This window comes from Nanorana parkeri, unplaced genomic scaffold (assembly GCF_000935625.1).
Source record: "Nanorana parkeri isolate BGI_ZX_2015 unplaced genomic scaffold, ASM93562v1 scaffold6, whole genome shotgun sequence".
Taxonomy (NCBI): domain Eukaryota; kingdom Metazoa; phylum Chordata; class Amphibia; order Anura; family Dicroglossidae; genus Nanorana; species Nanorana parkeri.
This window is the reverse complement of record NW_017306274.1, coordinates 3411982-3421930: the sequence shown is the minus strand read 5'-3', so window position 1 is coordinate 3421930 and position 9949 is coordinate 3411982.

Here is a 9949-nt window from a genome sequence, read left to right as displayed (position 1 = left end):
CCCCCCAACCCCATTAACCGGCCTCGTTTTTAGGCGAGCCGTTTGTCTCGCCACTCTCGTCCTGCCTAGCCCGCGAGAGGCTTTTTTTTTTCTTTCTTTTTTCCCCCGCAGTGGCATGAAACTCCAGGCTTTCATTATTTTCCCCCCGCAGCCAAGCTTTCAAATGCGATAAACCGCAAAATATATCCAATTTGAGGGATTCAACAACTTCCTGATTAAATTTTGATGGAGGTTGAAGACCCTACCCCAAGCCGGGGATGATAACCTGACTGACACTCGGAGTAATTATTGCTGTTTAATTACGCTTTTTATGAGTGACACATCAGTGGAGCGGAGGGGGATAATTATTCGGTCGTGAGTGACAATTTTTTAAAAATGTATGCATGTCAGTGACAATGATGGACACTTGCTAGGCGTACGAATCCACACCTGCCATGGTTTGTTGGCCAACATGACTGACATTAAGGGTTTCCCGTACAAAAGCTGGGACTATAATGAATCGGTTATAATATTTATGAGTGACAATCTAACAATGCATAGGGGTCTCGGTGTGGACATGACTGATGGTATTTAGATGTAAGTGAAATTCGCATGCAATGAGCGATGGTAAAGTAGGGGGCTGCCTATCTCGCACTTTATTACCACCTGTCAGGCACAGCCAACATTTTTCATTAAATGTCACGCGGTGGCAGGTATGACAGCGGGAAAGCGAATGTGGCCTAAAGGTGCGCTTCAAGACAATATGCATAATATATTTCACCATACATCCGTGTTTTAAAAAGACGTAATTGCGCTGCACAGTAATATTCATGTCTTGCCAGCGATTCTCAAGTTTCCGTGGCAGGGAATTCAATTTTTTCAGGAGCGCCCACATTCGAGGAAGCTTAAAAATCCTTAACTATTAAAACCCGAATGGATTAAAATAATAATAATAAAAAAAAAAAAGGGAATGTTCTACACGGGCGGCTGTGTTTGCCTTTGCAGCTGATTAGCGGCAGCACGGTTCGCCAGGCGGGCGCTTAAAAGGTGGGAGACGAGAAGCTTATGCAATGAGCTCACACGCTCGCACTTCCCGGAGATTGCTCCTTTTCATTCGCTTGCGGGCCCGCAGACTTTTCAGGCTCGCCGAGAAGGGTTTCTCGGGCCTGGCTGATAGCAGCAAAGTGTTAAAACCTCCGCAGGAAGCGACGAGCAGATGCAAAATGTTAAAAGCTCCGCGGGTCTTGTGTGAGGCAAACGAGTTATATTTAAACATTTTTTTTTACTTGTTTTGCAGTAAAAAAATATGAACTACCGTAATACCTTGAAACCAGAAATAATAGTAGATCGCGGAACAGTAAGAAAACATAGTGTAGGAAATAGTAGTTGCTGTTATCTAAGAGAGGTTCTAATATCACACACAAGTATGGAAAGGTCCTCTGTATAAAACATGCAATATTTAAAAAATTTTTAATATCGCTATATCTATTTTTTTTATTGTTTTAGGGTAACGGAGGCCCATCAAAGTCTATAAGCAGGATCTCTAAACAATAAGTCAACATAGTGTAGGAAATACTAGTTGCTGGTATCTAAGAGAGGCTCTAATATCGAATACAAACACGTATGTAAAAATCCTCCGTTTAAAATTTGATATAATCCCTTTTCCAATGTCTAAATATAAAACATGAGATATTTTACATTTTTTTAATATCGCTATATCTTTTTTTATATTGTTTTAGGCCTTTTAGGATAACGGAAGCTTATCAAAGTCTATAAGCAGGGTCGCTGAAGATTATGACAACATTGTGTAGGAAATACTAGTTACTGGTATCTAAGAGAGGCTCTACTATAAAATACACACACGTATGTAAAGATCCTCTGTATAAAACGTGATATTGACATTTTTTTAATATCTCAATATCTTTTTTTTTATTGTTTTAGGTCTTTTAGGATAACGGAAGCTTATCAAAGTCTATAAGCAGGATCGCTGAAGAGTAAGACAACATTGTGTAGGAAATACTAGTTGCTGGTATCTAAGAGAGGCTCTATTATAAAATACACACACGTATGTAAAGATCCTCTGTATAAAACGTGATATTGATTTTTTTTTAATACCTCGATATCTTTTTGTTATTGTTTTAGGTCTTTTAGGATAACAGAAGCTTATCAAAGTCTGTAAGTGGCATTGCTGAACGGTAAGTCAATATAGTTTAGGAAATACTAGTTGCTGGTATCTAAGAGAGGCTCTAATATCAAATACACACACACATATGTAAAGATCTTCTGTATAAAACAGGAGATATTTCACATTTCCTAATTTCTCAGTACAGTATCTTTTTTATTGTTTTAGGTCTTTTAGGATAACAAAAGCTTATCAAAGTCTAAAAGTGGGATCACTGAACAGTAAGTCAATATAGTATAGGAAATACTAGTTGCTGGTATCTGAGAGAGGCTCTAATATCAAATCCACACACGTATGTAAAGATCCTCTGTATAAAACATGAGATATTTAAATTGTTTTAATATAATATCTCAATTTTTTTTGTTTATTGTTTTTGTCCTTTTAGGATAATGGATGCTTATCAAAGTCTATACGTGGGATTGCTGAACGGTAAGTCAATATTGTGTAGGAACTACTAGTTGCTGATATCTAAGAGAGGCTCTAATATCAAATACACTCAGGTAGAACTTGATGGACCGGTGTCTTTATTCAACCTCAAATACTATATAACTATGTAAGGTAAGTAAAGATCTTCTGTATAAAATAGGAGAGATTTTACATTTTCTAATATCTCCATATCTTTTTTTTATTGTTTATAGGCTTATCAAAGTCTATAAGTGGGATCACTGAACAGGAAGTCAATATAGTGTAGTAAATATTGGTTGTTGGTATCTAAGAGAGGTTCTAATATAAAATACACACATGTATGTAAAGGTCTTCTGTATAACAGGAGAGATTTCAAATTTTTTAGTATATCTAAATCTTTTTGTTTTATTGTTTTAGGCCTTTTAGGATAACAGAAGCTTATAAAAGTCTATAAATGGGATAATTGAACAGTAAGTCAATATTGTGTAGGAGATACTAGTTGCTGGTATCTAAGAGAGGCTAATATATAAAATATATATATAAAGTCACTCGCACTCGAATAGAATTTCAAGTCAAAAACGGTTTATTGACTCGATTGCTATCACATCATTTAGCTATGTGATGTGATAGCAATCGAGCTAATAAACCGTTTTTGGACTTGAAATTCTATTGGAGTGCGAGTGACTTTATACATACACTTATCTTGGATCGCAGAGGCATCTGCAGTCACTTTGGCACCCACCCGGCTCTAAGGGTATTTTTCGGTCAGGAGTGCGATGGGTACACTGGATTTTGTCCAATATAAAATACACACACGTAGGTAAAGATCCTCTGTATAAAACAGGAGAGATTTCAAAATTTTCATATATCTATATCTTTTTTTTTTGTTTACTGTTTTAGGCCTTTTAGGATAACAGAAGCTTATCAAAGTCTATAAGTGGAATCGCTGAACAGCAAGACAACATAGTGTAGGAAATATCTATCCCCTAAATCTCAACAGTCTCATGGACTCCTGAAACTGGTGCCAGACGGGGAGCTTTTGTGATAAAGATTCCTCCTTTTTCTTCGTTCATACCCCACATTACTTTCAAGTAGACACGTGCGATTCGTTTCGTTCCGAATCGAAATTCGGACGAATTTTCGGAAATTCGCACATTCGGATGGACGGGGAGCTTTTGTGATAAAGGCCTTTTGCTCGCTATGGTGGTGGGGAAAGCGCGTTTCACATCCCGGAGATTCCTCCTTTTTCTTCGTTCATACCCCACATCACTTTCAAGTAGACATGTGCGATTCGATTTGTTCCGAATCGAAATTCGGACGAATTTTCGGAAATTCGGACATTCGGATGTATCCGAATTCCGAATTACAGACATAACGAATGCAAACGAATCCGAATTTCCATTTCCGAAATTCAGTAGCGTTGGTACGAACGTTCGTTTCGTTTTCTGTTCTTATTCGTTTCTTATTCGTTTCGTTCGTTGGAGCAAAGTGACATTAGAGAAGGAGAAAATATTTTTTTCCCCCTCAAATGTCACTTTTGCTGCAAACGAACGAAACGAATAAGAAACGAATAAGAACAGAAAACGAAACGAACGTTCGTACTAACGCTACCGAATTTCGTCCGAATTCCGAATCCGAATTGACTTTCACACCCGAATCCTGAAAAACGAAATAACACAAATCCGAATTTAAAACGAAACGAAACTAAACTAATTTTTTGGCAGTGCACATGTCTACTTTCAAGCTTGCAAAAAAGATTTCTCAGCCCGACGATTAACAGCCGAGCCCTTTAAAAAATGTTGAGCAAATGCAGAGTGTTAAAACGTCCATAGAGCACGTCGAACAAATGCAAAATGTTAAAAGCTCCGCGGGTTTTGTGCGAGGGAATTGAGTTGTACTTTTTTTTTGTTTTGCAGGATAAAGAAATAACGCCGTATATGAACTGCCCTTATGCCGTGAAACCTAAAATACTGGTTACTGTTATTTAATAAAGGTTCTAATACCAAATACACACATGTGTATGTAAAGGTCCTATATAAAACACGAGATATTTTACATTTTCATATATCTCAATGGAGGTTCTGAGGAAGGGGGCGTGCCCCAGAAACATGTAAACCGAGACCACACAGGGGCAGTGGACGCTGATGCTGCACATCTTTTCAGACTTCCGCTGCTAGATGATTTGACATCCCATTGTTTTCCACATGCCTTTTTACTACCGACTTCTTGTAAGTACAATACAGTTGTGCGTTTTTATCATTAAAATTCGTTTTACACTATGGAGGCACTCCTTTTTGTTTTTTGTCTCTCAGATTGAAGGTCCTTTGACCTGTGGGAGCTGCCTCTTCAGTGTGTTCGTAACCATTTCAATTGGTCGATATTGCACGTGGAGGTGCCGGTATTGTTTCCTGTCACATATCTCAATGTCGTTTTAGGAATTTTAGGGTAATAGAGGCTTATCAAAGTCTATAAGTGGGACCACTGGACTGTAACACAACATAGCAAAGGAAATGTCTATCCCCTAAATCTCAACAGTCTCATCAGCTCCTGAAACTGGTGACAAACAGAAAGGTTTTCTGATGAAGGCCCTTACATATCGATATCTATTTTGTTTATTGTTTTAGGCCTTTTAGGATAATGGATGCTTATCAAAGTCTATAAGTGGGATTGCTGAACAGTAAGTCAATATAGTATGTGAAATACTAGTTGCTAGTATCTAAGACAGGTTCTAATACCAAATACACACACGTTTGTAAAGGTCTTCTGTATAAAACAGGAGATATTTCACATATTATAATGTCTCAAAATCTTTTTTTTATTGTTTTATTGTTTATAGGTTTATCAAAGTCTATAAGTGGAATCGCTGAACAGTAAGACAACATAGGGTAGGAAATATTGATCCCCTAAATCTCAACAGTCTCATCAGCTCCTGAAACTAGTGACAAACAGAAAGGTTTTGTGATGAAAGCACTTTGCTCGCTATGGTGGTGGGGAAAGTGCATTACACATGCCAAAGACTCCTCCTTTATTTGTTTGTGGACATAATATAATTTTCAAGCTTGCTTAAAAGGTTTCTTGGTCTGCCGCACAACAGCCGAGTCCCTTACAAAATGTTGAGCAAATGCAAAGTGTGGAAACTTCCGCAGAACGTGTCGAGCAAATGCAAGATGTTAAAAGCTCTGCGGGTTTTGTGCGAGGCTAATGAGTTGTATTATTTCCTTTTTTTTTTACTTTGGGGAATTAAAAAAGAATGCTTTCTATGAACTGCTTTAATACCGTGAAACCTAAAATACTAGTTGCTGTTATCTAAGAGAGGTCCTAATACCAAATACACACTAGACATGTGCGATTCGTTTTGTTCCGAATCAAAATTCGTATGAATTTTCAGAAATTCTGACATTTGGACACATCGGAATTTTCAAATCCCAATGCATCCGAATGTGTCCAAATCTGAGTCTACGTTTCCGAAATTTCAATATTAATATGAAGTCAATACAGAGTAATGGTATGGTATAGTGTGGGGTAAAGTACGGGGTATAGTATGGGGTGTAGTATGGGGTGTAGTATGGGGTGTAGTATGAGGTGTAGTATGATTTATAGTATGGGATATAGTATGGGGTGTAGCATGGGGTATAGTATGGGGTGTAGCATGGGGTATAGTATGGGGTTTAGTATGGGGTGTAGTATGGGGTGTAGTATGGGGTATAGTATGGGGTGTAGTATGGGTTGTAGTATGGGGTGTAGCATGGGGTATAGTATGGGGTATAATATGGGGTATAGTATGGAGTATAGTATGGGGTGTAGTATAGGGTATAGTATGGGATATAGTATGGGGTGTGGTATGTGGTGTAGTATGGGGTATAGCATGGGGTATAGTATGGGGTTAAGCATGGGGTGTAGTATGGGGTGTAGTAGGGGGTGTAGTATGGAGTATAGTATGGGGTATAGTATGGAGTATAGTATGGAGTATAGTATGGGGTATAGTATGGGATATAGTATGGGGTGTAGTATGGGGTATAGTATGGAGTATAGTATGGGGTGTAGCATGGAGTGTAGTATGGGGTGTAGTATGGGGTATAGTATGGGATGTAGTATGGGGTATAGTATGGAGTATAGTATGGGGTGTGGTATAGGTTATAGTATAGGAAAATATATGGGATATATGGGATATAGTATGGGTTGTAGTATGGGGTATAGTATGGGGTGTAGTATGGGGTATAGCATGGGGTACAGTATGGGGTGTAGTATGGGATGTAGTATGGGGTATAGTATGGAGTATAGTATGGGGTGTGGTATAGGGTATAGTATGGGGTGTGGTATAGGGTATAGTATGGGATATAGTATGGGTTGTAGTATGGGGTATAGTATGGGGTGTAGTATGGGGTATAGTATGGGGTACAGTATGGGGTGTAGTATGGGGTATAGTGTGCGGTGTAGTATGGGGTATAGTGTGGGGTGTAGTATGGGGTGACGTATGGGGTGACGTATGGAGTATAGTATGGGTTGTAGCATGGGGTGTAGTATGGGGTATAATATGGGGTGTAGTATGGGTTGTAGTATGGGTTGTAGTATGGGGTGTAACATGGGGTATAGTATGGGGTGTAGTATGGGGTGTAGCATGGGGTATAGTATGGGGTGTAGCATGGGGTATAGTATGGGGTGCAGCATGGGGGTGTAGTATGGGATGTAGTAGGGGGTGTAGTATGGGGTATAGTATGGGGTATAGTATGGAGTATAGTATGGGGTGTAGTATAGGGTATAGTATGGGGTGTAGTATGGGGTATAGTATAGAGTATAGTATGGAGTGTAGTATAGGGTATAGTATGGGGTATAGTATGGGTTGTATTATGGGGTATAGTATGGGGTGTAGTATGGGGTATAGTATGGGGTGTAGTATGGGATATAGTATGGGGTGAAGTATGGGGTGAATTATGGAGTATAGTATGGGTTGTAGCATGGGGTGTAGTATGGGTTGTAGTATGGGGTGTAGCATGGGGTGTAGTATGGGGTATAATATGGGGTAAAGTATGGAGTATAGTATGGGGTGTAGTATAGGGTATAGTATGGGGTGTAGTATGGGGTATAGTATGGGGTGTAGTATGGGGTGTAGTATGGGGTATAATATGGGGTAAAGTATGGAGTATAGTATGGGGTGTAGTATAGGGTATAGTATGGGGTGTAGTATGGGGTATAGTATGGGGTGTAGTATGGGGTGTAGTATGGGGTGTAGTATGCTGTATAGTACGGGGTGTAGTATGTGGTGTAGTATGGGATATATGGGATATAGTACGGGGTGTAGTATGGGGTGTAGTATGGGGTATAATATGGGGTAAAGTATGGAGTATAGTATGGGGTGTAGTATAGGGTATAGTATGGGTTGTAATATGGGGTGTAGTATGGGGTATAGCATGGGGTGTAGCATGGGGTGTAGCATGGGGTGTAGTATGGGGTATAGTATGGGGTATGGCATTGTTAGACCAATTTTCAATAGTAACTCTCAAACAACCAGAAACGACATTTATCCGGAATCTACCAATCCCTATGGATGCCGGATAACGGGGAGTTTACTGTATTTGCATATCAGTAAAACTATCAAGCAACATCTACTAGAAAGAAATCATTTTGCTTTTTGGCTTCCTGGTAGACACCGCAAGCTGGTAGGGGAAAGAGACCTTGCTACCAAGCAAGAACTGAAACACTAGTTTTAGGTAAATCGACCTTTAAAGTACATGTGAAACCTAACTAAAAGCCATGTAGCTTGCTAGAGCACTGTGTACCAACAACGTTCAAGTTTTATTCTTTTTCAAAATTTAGTGTTCACCTTTTTGCATTTTTTTTTGCATCTCAGCACTGTTAATCTCCTCCAGTCTTTTTGCAGCCACTCTACGTCTACATGCATGTGCTTTAGTGACAGCTGCGTGCCATTGTTGAGGATGGGCTTCCTGATAGAGACAAGGCTGAACCTGTCCCCGCAGGAAGTGTACGTGACAGGATGACAACACAGGAGAGCAATCGTGAAACGGGGTCACAGCATGGTCACCCTATAACAGGAAGTGCCTAAGCAAGGGCCTACTTGGTCGGATCACAAGCTATTATTTTGATGAAGCTGCAGATTTAAAAAATAAAGAAAATGAATTTGGGAATTAAATTGCCATGTTAAAAATGACATTATAGTGACCTACTTTAATAGGTCTGCCCCCAAATGTCCTTCTAAGCTGTAACAGGAAGAATGTATGATTTGAGTGGAATGTGGCCTTCATTTTACTGCTGGTTACAAAAGGATTTTCATTTGCCATTATATAGTCATAAAGTTTTGAGTTCAGATGTGTTGTTAAAGGAGAACTATGAGGTGAGTGCTTTTCACTCACCTCATAGTACTAGCCGACCTGTGACAATGAGACTGTCACAGGTCGGGTCAGTAGATCGGGAGGTGAGCGAACACATACCGGCGTTCGCTCACCTCTCGATCCTGTCATGGCTCTCTTCCGTGACAGGGGAGGGACTGTATTCCCCCCTCCCCACTCCGATCCGCCAGCGCTGACTGGCGGAACGGACGGGGGAAGGGGCGGGTACAGCTGGCTCTGCCTCTAGATAGGCAGAGCCAGCTGTCACTCACGCAGCTGGGCGGATCCCGTCATCTACGTCGGGATCCGCTTCAGCTGCGGCGTCTCAGTATATAGTGAGCTGTAGCTCGCGGTATACTGAGCCTAGGGAGACGGGAGGGCGCTAGTTTGTGTGCTCCCGTTACCCTAAGGAGAACTATGGGGAAAAGCCCTAACCCCATAGTTCTCCTTTAAACCAGCTTGTGTATCTTAATATTTTTGTTTTCTTTTTCAAGAGTGAAATTTGTGTAATAAAATTCTTCAAATACATTTTTAAAAAGGAGGCCAAGAGCTGTTGCCAGAGACAAAGTAATAGTTATTTTTATTAAAGTGTAACAACGATTTTGCAGAGGGGAAAAAAAGCAAATGCACTGTGGGCTCATCAGTCAATTCTCACTTTGAAAATTGACACTGCCTTCATATTTGCATCGGTTGTCATAAAAAACTATCATATGTAGTCATATCCAATTATTTTTACCCTCCACAAAAAAAAACTTAAAACATAGCAAAAAAAATATATATATATATCTTTCACAATATGCCTTGTAAAAAATCCACTCATTTTTCTTTATTTGTTTTATAAATTATATTTATTCATTATTAGGAAAACAAATTCCTAAAAAAATAAATATAAATTATGAAGTTTATTATTACATGTCCAACCTCATAAAAATATCACCCACACCATCATACATACAGAAACAAGAAAAAAATAGATTAAAAAAAAACCAATTAAATACATATGTAACAGCATTAAAGACATATTTTTAAACATCTCCAC